General features: G+C 31.9%; 1 protein-coding gene across 6 annotated transcripts in view; it reads left to right on the top strand.

Moving 5' to 3' along the window:
- Positions 1–12,808, top strand: part of LOC127731174 (corticotropin-releasing factor receptor 2-like) — a 134,408-nt gene that overhangs the window by 31,080 nt on the left and 90,520 nt on the right. Inside the window, exon 2 of one of the 6 annotated variants that reach the window (XM_052240117.1) lies at positions 5,012–5,086. The exons of 4 other annotated variants lie outside the window; for them this stretch is intronic. The gene's annotated coding sequence lies outside the window, so the exon portion shown is untranslated. Of the gene's footprint in view, positions 1–5,011; positions 5,087–10,657; positions 10,723–12,808 lie in introns of those variants that run through there. One more of the 6 variants, XM_052240118.1, reaches the window with a different exon arrangement.

Genomic DNA, 12,808 nt, shown 5'->3' with positions numbered 1-12,808 from the left:
TGCGATTCCCATTTTTTTTTTGCAACCTTTATTTTTTCCACTTAATCGAATTATGATGCATGAGGTTTGAACCTGAACATCGGTAAACTACTGTTGCCTGTATTTACAGATAATCCCATGTGTTTTCTGATTTGATGCAATGCTTTCTATTCCAGATGTAGTTTAGTCTTCAAGAAACATTTGTTTAAGTTACATAATTATTTCAACACACAAGTTTTGCGTTACATACATATAATTAATTGTACATTAATTTTTCGTAATTTGACAAATTACTACCTTTAAAATATCACTACAGCCAAAAAAACAGTCAGAGATATACCTATTTTTTCTTAATGAACCTAAATCGTTTGGAGATTTATGTGTTCATTTTATAATTGACTGCTTCTCTGTTGAAAAGTATAATTATTATAGTAAATGATTATGTATTGGCACTAAGTAACTTCTGATTTTTAGTGATCTTGAAGTGGAATAATACTTTGTGTTTGTTGTTTGGAAATATTTTTGCATGGCATTAAGTCAAATTAGAAGTAATAACTGGTTAAGCGTATAATGTAAAACTGTTATCAACGGAATGCAGGCAATACAGCAATTTTGGTTGGCCGTTTTGTCAACAGGGGCTACAACATATTCAATAAAAATCTACGATCCTTACTATCATATGTATTTCTTAATTACCTAGATTTATATGCAAGCCCTTATTGTATTCATGTTCAGAAATTGGAATACTCCTAGCATAACCAATCATACAAAAATACAAATATCCAATAGTGTCATCTTTGCAATTATTAGTAATTGCTATTATTAGTAATTGCACAGCTGAAACCAACTGCATCCTTATTACTAGTGGGTTATTTACATGTAGTTGTTAGAATTATTCAAATAAATTAGACAACATTTTTCTGTCATGATCGTAAAAATTTTGACATCAAACCCTCTCCAATGCGTTTGCCGACTAATTACCTTCGCATGCTATGAAAACAAACATTTACGAATACTTGTTGAGGAAACTGGTTTATGGATAACAAGGTGGTAAAGAGGCCTTTGTTTAAAACATGTTGTATTTGTTTGTTACGAAGTTATAATATTTTCTTACCTTCCAACCGTTTTATTCAAAACTAACATGATAAACACTATTAATCGTGTCGCGCATACTTATAAAAGGTTTCTCCTGATTCCTATACGCTTACTTTCAATTAAACCTTTGAATTGGAAATGTGATGGGAACTTGACAGCACAGAAAAAAGTACCGCAACTAAACTATACCTAAAACGTTCATCAGTTCAGTAGTCAGTACTTCTGTACTGACATGATTTATAACAAACTTTTCTAAAATTGTCTGTTTATAAATTTTGAAATTATAAAGAAACTAAGGTTTCAACTCCCTCAGGCAAAGTTGACCTTAGATGAATTTGGCTATATTTTTAGGTATTTTTGTCATATAGCTCTTCAACTGTTTCGGTACTTATACATCCCTCGGATTTCAAATGTTTGGCATTGAGCGTTCCTGATGAAGGTAAATCCAGAAAAGCGCTTCGGACGCATGAAATTATTAAACGTGTTGTTTTCAATTTTTTACTCTTAAAGCATGAGTATAGCTATTGTAATCAATTATACATTTATTCCCAATTAAATCTGATTGATTTTTTTCTATTTTCTTTGGCGATTAACTGCTTTATTACTAACTGGATGAAATGGTACTGCATTATCACACAGAAATAATTGAATATACTTTGTCAAATTAATATATTATTTGAATAGTTATGTACTGCAAGGCAATAATAAAATATAAGCAATGCACTTATCTGAAAGTGTCACAATAATTTCATTTGGACTCGCTTCGGTAAACTAATGTGTATACCTAAAATATATCGAAGATACAAAGAGAAAAGAGAAATCACTTACGAAAGCCCTTTTTGAACTAAACGGAAGCCCACAATTAGAACGTTTGCAAGATATAATCGACCAAAATGATCACGAAATATCAACGATTAATATATGTGTTATAGGTGTAATACCACCATTGATTTTCCCCTATTAGTCTTTGTTAAATTTGCACTTTTCAAAAAATTGTGCAGAATTTTTCTTTGTTTCAAATACAGAAATACTTGGTATGAGTAAAGTTTTATCCTGTCCAGTACTATAGAAAAAATTTCACATACTATTTCATTGCATATAAGAAAATAACCATCACTGGAAGTTAACCAATCAAATTTTCCCCTTTTATTAACTTGTGTACAAGCTTTAGTAACCATGTAACCTCAAGTTTCCAAAATATTCTATAGAAACCCCAAATAAAAAAATAATGGTGCTTTTAAATACCCAAGATATATGTTTATGACCCAGAAATGTTTTACTGCAATGAAATGTAGGATTAATTACCTACAACTGTCAAATTCAAGGGAATATTTTTTTTCGACCTATTTTCGTATGCAACCGGATGTGACGTACTATGATTTGGTGGTATTACACCTAAAGAAGACTTTTTTGTTAAATAAACTGAATGAGACTTTTTTCCTTTGTAATACTGGTTATTTCAAGCATTCCTGTCAAGTTTTGTCATAATCTGTTCAATAGTTTGAGAAAAATCTAGTATAATGTAAGATGACATCTACAGCGATTCGAGCAAAATTTCTTCGAAAGATCCAAACCAAGCCGCATCATGATAGAATATAGTGTAGACCAATAAATGATCAAATATCTATCTCATCTGCCTACAAACAGTTGAATATGATACAAAAGATGACTTTAGGATGATAAATACCACTAATGGACCTCTTTGTCTTCCTTATAAGGTCTGTTTTGGCCCATTTATACCTCTCATTTCCTCAAAATTTCAACTTTTAAGGCCAATAAATAAAAATTTTGGGGTAACTTTCACTCATTTATGATAGAAATGTTATAATAAATGAGTAGTTGAAGTATTCAAGCTGAATGAACTATCAACATAAAAGTTTACAGTCTCCAAGGAGGTTTCAATAAGTCCTTACGTAAAACTTAAATTTACGCAGCGTTCCAGAGAGGGACATAAAAAGCTTCTCTTCCTGTGAATAATTTGTTGTTACTGCTTTAAAAATAATTTCATTTACTTATAACTATATATTTATTAAAGTATTTCTTAGAAACATTTTCTATTATAGCAGAATATAAGAAATAAGGAGAAAAGGCTCCCCAAAACACTTAGTATGGCTTGTTATGTCAACTAATATTCATGGTAGAGTCCTATTTCAAGGAAATTTTCTCATAAAATGTGTTTTGGAGACTCAATCCACTCAGAATATTTCATTTTTTGTAATATTTCACTTAAATAGCAAGAAAATTTTAACAAATGAGAGTACTAACAATGTCAAAGGTGCATGTACAGCTTCCCATATTAGGTGTAATACCACCATTGATTTTCCCCTATTAGTCTTTGTTAAATTTGCACTTTTCAAAAAATTGTGCAGAATTTTTCTTTGTTTCAAATACAGAAATACTTGGTATGAGTAAATTTTTATCCTGTCCAGTACTATAGAAAAAATTTCACATACTATTTCATTGCATATAAGAAAATAACCATCACTGGAAGTTAACCAATCAAATTTTCCTCTTTTATTAACTTGTGTACAAGCTTTAGTAACCATGTAACCTCAAGTTTCCAAAATATTCTATAGAAACCCCAAATAAAAAAATAATGGTGCTTTTAAATACCCAAGATATATGTTTATGACCCAGAAATGTTTTACTGCAATGAAATGTAGGATTAATTACCTACAACTGTCAAATTCAAGGGAATATTTTTTTCCGACCTATTTTCGTATGCAACCGGATGTGACGTACTGTGATTTGGTGATATTACACCTAAAGTTAACAATAATTTAGAAACAAAATATTCATCATATTTCTATTGATGTTTTAAACCAATAATTTGGAGATTATTTTGTTAAAGACTTCCAGTACGTTAGCATTGGTTGATTCCAAGTGAGTTATAAAATGATTAAAAGTGTAGGATAATCGAAATTCTGGAGTATCCTCCGTTTTGTATGCTCATTCAAAAACAGAACAGACATAATGGGTAAAAATCTAAAAGATTTGGATACAGCAATCAACATTGTGTTATAATCTTAATTTTGATTTAGATTATAACACACTATTGACTGCTGTTCGCCAATTTTAACATTGTTACCTATTATGTCTGTTTTTTCTCACACATTGCTGTCAATATAATGGAATTCTATATGACTGTCATACAAGTGAGAGGTTTAGCTAGCTATAAAATCAGGTTTAATCAACCATTTTCTACACAAGGAATGTTTGTACCAAGTCAGGAATATGACAGTTGTTTTCCATTCGTTTGATGTGTTTGAGCTTTTAATTTTGCCATTTGATCAGGGACTTTCCGTTTTGAATTTTCCTTGGACTTCGGTATTTTTGTTATTTTACTTTTTTCTGAATGTAAAATTAAATAATCTGGCATCTTTTATCTTCTTGTTTTTGACAAGTGTCTGAAGGAACTCCGACTCATATAAAAATAAAAAGAGGTTAGCAAGGAGAGGCGCACAGTTCGTTCTCATAGGAATGCCGACAATTTGTTGAAAAAGTCTATCTCCAAATTCAACATATATGTTGTCAAAAAGAAACTCCAGCATACTGATCACCTGTTCCTCTGTGTAGCAAGTTTTACTTTTCTGTTCACTATTAACAAAATATGTCGTATGGTATCCCAAAGCAATACATTTATAGCGTAGGGTACCATTTTTTTTATATTGAAAATCATTGTGGATTATTTCTTTTAGACGATTTTTCAATTTTACATGGGGAATGGTGGTATAAAGGGTTGAAAAATCAAAATTTTCGATAGAATTAATTTCAGAGAAAGATTTAGATTTAAGATTATCCAGAAGTTCATTAGAGTTTTTTAGAATCCACATATGGTTAATACCACTACGCTAGTAAACAGTCGCACAGTATTTCTGAAGACCCTCTTTCACTGCAGATAGAATTTTTGTCAATCTAACGGACAATTCCTTTGTAGAACATTGAGATGAGCCGGCAATATACCGTTGTTTGTACGGAATTTTGTGGAGCTTAGGTATCCAATACAAACAAGGTAAGTCCTCAGATTTGCTATTCAATTTAATGATCCCTGAAGCCATGAAGGACTTATGATTCGCCAAAAAATCTCATCCGTGCGAAATGATACGTTTTTGTATGTGGGATTACCTGAGAGCTAATTTATTCCTAATTCTTCTACAAGGCACGCGTAGTGGTACGATTTACATACAAAGACAATATTATTTGAAGCTTTATCCGCAGGAACAACAACATATTTATCGTGACGAGATGATAGACATTTCACAGCTTTTTTGTCTCTGAAAACGGACTTTGGTCGATCAATCACACAGTTTTTGAACTTATGAATTCGACGTTTTATCAGAGACCTGATTGTTTTGACCCATTCCGACAAAGTGTCCAGTTCAACTTCTTCTTGTTTAGCCCATGCTCTGACGTAGTCCTCGATGGAATCCATAATTATTTTGAAGTTATGGTTCGCATTGGGTTCTCTGAACACTATAGGACCATGATATATCACCTTTCGGAGATGTTCATGATGAATTATGTTTAGATATCCAGTAATAACATGACCAGAGGGGCTGTTAATACAAGACGAGGTACACTTATTGTCTTTTTGTTGTAACCCAATTATTTTCAATGAAATCGAAAGCTTTAATGGACAAACCTGCACCAGATATGCAACAGTCAATACGTAGGAAGCCTTTATGGATTTAGTTGTATAGTATCAGATAAACATATTGTAAAAAGTTGGAAAAATATCCTTGAACATATGTATCTGGTATGCTCATTGTCAATCGGTTGGACAACAAACAGTCACAAATTTTTGTCAATATAACGGAACTATAAACGACTGTCATACAAGTGGGGGGTTTTATCTAGCTATAAAACCAGATTTGACCCACCATTTTCTTTGGAAAATGCCTGTACCAAGTCAGGATTATGACAGTTGTTTTCCATTCAATCCGTTGGTTGATGTAGTCAAGCGTTTTGTTTTGTCCTGTTATATGGACATCCCCCTTTATGAATTTATTTATAGTTTGGCATTTTTGTTGATACTTGTTTACACTCATTTTCAATCTACTGGAATGATTTTCCGTATCCCTTTCACCGTATACGCTCATTATTACTCAAACTGGATTAACCTGTATAAGGTATTTTCATTATCATTAAGAGACAGCTGAAGCTACCAATGTTACAAAATACTTATTGAAGATACCAGACTTACAACTTAATGAATTACACTAGCGTTTAAATGAGAATTGTCAATGGCGTTTTAATCAAAATATTAAGAATGCCCGTATTATCAATACTTACAGGCTTACACGTACTAGTGTTATAGTCATTTAAAACAGAGACAAAACATAAGGATACAAAGGGACAATCAAAATTCATAAGTTGGAAAAAACAAACAAAACCATGGATGTCAAAAATCAGAAGAAAAGACAAACAAACGCATACAAAACACCACACACAATACTAAAAACGGGCCAATAGGATCCACAACAAACACCGACGTGATCTCAGATGCGGTTTATGTAATATTCAGGATAACAAATCATCTGCTGGACACAGTTTTCACTGTTGAAAAGCCATTTTCGATTTATCTGCAAAATACTGGCTTATTGTAAAATTAGCCTTGTAAAAGCTATTGAGCATAAAGCCACATACTAGTAATGTTTATTAGTAGTAAATTGATGGAAAGCCTTGTCATTGCATCGGGTATGTTAATAATGAGTCGTTTAAAAGCCAGTCTGGATTAATTCCGAAGCAGGTATACACATAATAAATCGTTTGAAAAGTCATTCTGCGATAACTGCATCTGATATCATCAATTTCAACCGATTAGAAAGTTGTTTTTATTTCCGTGCATTATAGTGGTGTTTCATTAGGCTGGAAAGCCATTTAAGATTATCTGTATAAGCTGTTAACATAAAAAAAACGTTTGGAAAGCCGTCCTGGATTAACATGCCTCAATTATGTTAATACTGAATTGGTTGAAAAGCCATTTTGGATTGTTCTGCACAAGATACGCTGTAGTGTATCGGCATGAAAGCCATTCTTGGTTATCCTGTACAAGATACGCTGTAGTGTATCGGTATGAAAGCCATTCTTGGTTATCCTGTACAAGATACGCTGTAGTTATCGGCACGAAAGCCATACTGGGTTATCCTGTACAAGATACCCTGTAGTTTATCGGCATGAAAGCCATTCTGGGTTATCCTGTACAAGATACGCTGTAGTGTATCGGCATGAAAGCCATTATTGGTTATCCTGTACAAGATACGCTATAGTGTATCAGCATGAAAGCTATTCTTGGTTATCCTGCACAATATACGCTGTAGTTAATCGGCACGAAAGCCATTCTAGGTTATGCTGTACAAGATACGCTGTAGTTTATCGGCATGAAAGCAATTCTGGAATATCTTGTACAAGATTCGCTATATCGGCATGAAAGCCATTCTGGATCAACATACATTAGACACCTTCGTTTCAAATGGAATGAGAGAAAGCCTTTCTTACTTAAACTACATCAAGTGCGCTCATTGTCAAGCGGTTAAAGAGCGCTTCTTGGTTAACCCGAATCATATTCGATTTTTTTAATAGGAAAGCAAAACAGATATGTATTTAGATGTTATATTTTAGTATTTAAAGATATTTATGCACAAAAAAAGTTTTTGTCGAAAAAGAACAACTATGTAAAATTGAAATGAAAAAATACATTGTAAGGCTGAAATACAAGAAAACATTTTTATTTAAATAGCGTAATCAAGTTGGATGGGTGGGGTAAAGTGCGTACCTGTGTTATAAACTCCAGTTTTCAACCAAAATCAACGTTACAGGAAGCTTTTACACAAATTGAATTTTTGCACCTGCTTTTATTTAACGGCTGGATGACTGCTTCCCCATTTTCAAGCTTGGAAACTTACATCCGTTATATTTTGCCAGTTTATTTAAGTATTTCAAACACAACTATCAGGCGACGGAGTAACTCTGTTTTATGAATGCAGTGAAATACTTATCGACCGATGTCTGAATGAAGAAATCAAGAATGACTGAAAGGTCAATTCATCTTACCGATCTGATTTATTCCAACTCATTGTCATGAACGTCTCACCAATTTATTTTCTAGTATAGTTTGATTAAGCGTTATCATTAATTAAATCTGCTAATTTGATTCTCTGATGTAATCTATAATGACAATTTGGAACTTTTCGGAGTTATATATTGTATAATCGATCAGAGTTTTAATATGTTGCAAATTATACAGATAATTCGTATAATTTTTCATCTTTTGTATACCATCAAAATGGATACTTTATCAATTTTTAAATGTTTTTGCACAAACTAAAATAAAAATTTCGTGTCAAGTTATGTGCATATTTACAAAAATACAATGCATAAATGGAAGGCTTCAAAACATGAATTGCAAGCCAGGACCGGATGAAAAATATTACTTATGAACATTTGTTTCGGTGTAATATTTTAAAGACAAAAAAAAAAAGCAGTAAATTTTAGTGCTAACAGAGTTGAAAGGTTTCCATATAAAGTTTATTTTGCATTTTACAAACGTTTATTGTATGATTATGAAAATACAATGGATAAACTTAAATTTCTTAGCAAATACCACAATTGTTTTTAGTTTGAAGGGTAAAAATCTAATTACAAACACAATATAAAAACGCACCACGGAATGCTCATGGAACGTAAATTCTCATAAAAGTAATGCAAGCAAAACAGGCTTGCCCAGTCGACGCTCCCGGTCAGCTCCGTTTGAAAAAAATGATAATAATGTGGTTTTCTCGGGGTTTTTCTTTCTTTTCAAAAAGGATATGTCAGTTTTAAACACCGAAAAACTACTGTTGTCTCTCATATGCCAGGTTGTTGTAACCAATGCTTTTGTTTGTAAAAAAACACGTTGTCGCATTCAGAGCTTTTGATAAAACATTCAAAATTACATTTTGCCTAAAGACATGTTCAGGTTTCAAAATTTATTTCTTCGAGGAAATTTAACAAATTGACATTCTGTCTGATTTATTGATATTCTATAATTATATTAATATTCCCTGATGGTTTTCAATGTTTTAGATATGACATATATCATATTATATTTTGAATAAAAGTATTTGATTTTTTTGAATGTCTTTACGAATAAGCAAATGTAACAGCAGGAAAACCGGTGCGTGGAGGACAATTGAAATTTATTTTTTTTGTGATAAAAGCTGACAAAGTCAATTTTAATTATATTTATAACCAGACCAATTAAAAGTTTATTTTGAAACTATTATATCATGATTTATCTAGATATTTGTATAACTGTACTATAGTTATTAAAAGATGTACATAAAGGCCGTACGGTGACCTAAAGTTGTTAAACGTCTATTTGGTCTCTGGTGGAGAGTTGTCTCATGGGCAATCATACCACATCTTGTTATTCTTATGTTTCCTTCCTTATATATTTAATCTTTGCTGTATGTTGATCAAAAAATGGAAAGTTGTAAACAGAAAAACATTTGTTTTTGCATGAGCAGAGTATGCCTATAGCAGCTGTAAGCATTATTTCCTCCTAATTAAACCACTTTTCACGTACGTGTTCACATCTTTCGAGCACACTCATCTACTACTAGGGTTTAATACTTAGTCATGGTGTCAAAATTACGATTATTAGATATGTCTGTTCAAGCTATAAAATAAATTGCATATTCGTGTTCATATGATATACTTCGTCTATAGACTATTAAATTGAGTATGAAACTAAAACGAATTTCACAAATCAATATCATAAACTTATTTTATACTTAACTCTTTCATATATCCGTGGTGAGCAGGATCTGCTTACCCTTGCGGAGCACCTGAGATCACCCCTGTTTTTGGTGGGGTTCGTGTTGCTCAGTCTTTAGTTTTCTATGTTGTGTTTTTTATACTGTTGTTTGTCGTTTGGTCTTTTTCTTTTTTAGCCATGGCGGTGTCAGTTTATTTTCGACTTTGAATGTCCCTTTGGTATCTTTCGCTTATCTTTTAATTTTTCATGTTTTCAACAATAAATTCAATATTATATGAGAACGATTGTTACTTAACCGGAACTTTTTACCATCAAAAATGAAAAGCACCTTTTTATCCGTTGCATTTTTAAGCAAAAATGTCGCTAGAATACTATTTTGGTGTCTCTTTCAATGTCACTTTATTTTACAATTCTCTTTATGCTTTAATTATTTTCCATTCTGTGTTTTTCATTATGATATATCAAGAGACTTATACAATGGACAGTGTATTATTTAAGACGGTTTTGTACGACACTTAAGCAGTTACATTATATATAAGTTATGTAAGCTCAAATGCTTAAAAAATGTTATGTTTTTTTAACCTGATAAAAACCATATGGTATTATAATTGAATTCATATAGTTACTGCACATTTATTATATCTTATTAATATTAAATTTATAAACGGAAACAGCTGGCACATGCAAGTTGTGTTCAGTCGATGAAATGTTTGCTGTTACATTAGTCAATTTCTGTTTTGTAAGCAAACAATACAAATTAGTGCAGAAATAAATACGAACAAATAAAATGATATACGAGTGATTGCTGATCGAACACAAGTGATCTTTCTCGATTCCTAATAGGCAACGACTGAAGCTTGTTAACGGTTTGATGGAACTTAATTGTAGAGGTATTCTGTACTTTTCTGTAGGAAGTTTTGGAAAAAAAGTTTTCACACAAATTGTATGGAATGACGGTAGAGTTACATAACATATTACATGATCAATCTTGTGTTTGCACAAGCACAAGTTCTTAAGTTCATATAAGAAAAATGAATTTTTAAAATTTTTTTTATTTTGTTTGACAAGATTTAAGTTCATTTGCCATACAACACAACGCCATTGCGTTCAGTTTGTTATACGATTAAGTGTAATTAAAGGAATCTAGAGGATTTCATGTATTGTATGAAATACACAATTTCTTTGGGCTTTTGATTTTGCCGTTTTATGGGGGACTTTATGTTTTGAATTCCCTTGAAGTTCGGTATTTTTGTTATTTTACTTTTTTGTACTGGCACAATCAAGAAGGTTCATCTGATAATTATGTTCAGATAAAAACAAGACAATCAGGAGCTGACGATTATGCAGTCATAACTTGGTGAAAAAAATGACAAACATATAAATACATGTTTGATAACAAAGGAGGTATATCTCAAATCGATCGACGACATAGTCCGGCAAATGAAGAACAAAGTTACATTTTATATATTCCGTGCGTCCGAAGCGCTTTTATGTATTTATCATATACAAAAGTAAAACAAAAATACTAAACCACAAGGCAAATCAAAAAAAGGGGAAGTCCCCAAAAACTAACAAAATCAAACGTATCAATCAACGAAACAATTGAAAAACAACTTAGCTAGCTAAATCTCCCACTTGTATGACAGTTGTTTATAGTTTCGATATATTGCTAAAATCGGGTGAACAACCCAAATATGTGTCGTCTTTTTTTCCTTATATAATTTAGTTGTTACTCTGTTGTTAGCTGTAATGTGCTTCTTTTTAGTGTGTCTGTGTGTCTTTGTTTTATGAAATAAGGTTGAGAGTGGAAAAATATGCATGCACGTAAAATTAGTTCAACTTCATCCCATTTTGCGCCTATAAAAGATAAGCTATTTGGATCATATGCTGCTCGCTGTTGTTTGAATTTGTTTATATATAAGTTTTTTCCCGAGTAGTAGGGTGTTGGTATTTATAGTGGTCTATTGTACTGTAGGGTAGTTGTTGAAATTCCTGTAATGTATTACGTCATCAATATTGGACGGAGTTAAATGGTATTGTTCCTCCGACAATTCGCAAACCCATAAACGGATTGTGAATACAATTAAATAAACAGAATGAATTATAATGATATATGTGCGATGTGCATTTTATACGTATAAAGGGTTATAAAAGTTCGTTTTGGTACAGTCGAATTTGTCTTTTCATCCTCTAGTTAATACAAAAAAGGTTTTACTGGTATAAGTTGATATTCCTCATTCATTCATATTTTTGTGCATTTTATAGCTCGTGTCATTTGTTTCTAAAGCTACTATTGTTGCAATTCATTTAGTAGAAAAAGAAAAATATGTTTGAGTGTCACAATGAACACGTTTTGAATTCATACGTTGTCAGCTGTATAAAAAAGCGCTTTGTTTAAACGAATACCCACAAAATGAGAGAAACAGTACATGGGCGAAAACATGTTTTCATCAACACTACGTTAACACCACTGATGTTATACTGTAACGACAGTATCCTTTAGCCAGTGGTCAGCGATTCCTTTCTGACAAAACTTAATGATTTTGTGTATGAAATCTGTAAATCGGTTTTAAATAAGTTGACTTATTTCTTTCCACGATATATTAACCTATCAGTTCTTATCCATATAATTGTAGTTCAAGGTGTTTGTATACACAGTTTGGTCCTACGTAAATTTTGTTTGTTTTTTTCTTTAACATTGGATTCATTGATTGCTTTTTAGCAAATCATTAGTGATACGTATCAGAGAAATGAGACACTAATGAATATGAATATACATGTGGGTGAAATGAGCTTAATTTGTTGCTTGCGTTCAGTTTTGTTAAAACGCATTTATCAATCAAGGCCTGTATACCTTTTGATACCTTTTGAGAAGAAGGAAGAAGAACTCGTGTTTGAATAAATAAGGGAAATAATGGAAATAATATTTTGTTGTTGATCCGATTGCTGGTCGTTACCTGTAACATGATGTCCAAA

Source organism: Mytilus californianus, unplaced genomic scaffold (assembly GCF_021869535.1).
Source record: "Mytilus californianus isolate M0D057914Y unplaced genomic scaffold, xbMytCali1.0.p SCAF_2, whole genome shotgun sequence".
NCBI lineage: Eukaryota > Metazoa > Mollusca > Bivalvia > Mytilida > Mytilidae > Mytilus > Mytilus californianus.
This window is presented reverse-complemented; position numbering and strand designations above follow the sequence as displayed.